Source organism: Oryzias melastigma, linkage group LG19 (genome assembly GCF_002922805.2).
Source record: "Oryzias melastigma strain HK-1 linkage group LG19, ASM292280v2, whole genome shotgun sequence".
Lineage (NCBI taxonomy): Eukaryota > Metazoa > Chordata > Actinopteri > Beloniformes > Adrianichthyidae > Oryzias > Oryzias melastigma.
This window is the reverse complement of record NC_050530.1, coordinates 3,614,974-3,615,270: the sequence shown is the minus strand read 5'-3', so window position 1 is coordinate 3,615,270 and position 297 is coordinate 3,614,974. Positions and strand designations below refer to the sequence as shown.

The following is a 297-nucleotide window of genomic DNA, read 5'->3' as shown; positions in this document are numbered from 1 at the left end:
ATGTGGCTAACGAGTTGCAGTGTTTTTTTTACGTGTTACGAAGAATTTTGGGATTGGGCATAGTCACTGTTGTAGTGATATCACTTTTTTATGTGTTGCAAATAAGCTTGGATGTTATTGTAAAAATGCTAATGTGGCTAACGTAAATTGGTGGCAGACATAAAAATATATTTTTTTGTGTTACTATCATTGTTGGGAGTTAGCAAAGTCATATTAACATCTTTTTTTTAGCAGTATTGGTGTTTTTGACAAGTAAACAATGTTGGGACTTATTGTAAATATGCTAATGTGGCTAAC

The 297-nt window shown here is 32.3% G+C and overlaps 1 protein-coding gene across 3 annotated transcripts in view; it reads left to right on the top strand.

Moving 5' to 3' along the window:
• The window catches only part of raraa (retinoic acid receptor, alpha a), a 296,464-nt gene that overhangs the window by 159,746 nt on the left and 136,421 nt on the right, over nucleotides 1-297 (top strand). The gene's annotated exons all lie outside the window — the stretch shown is intronic.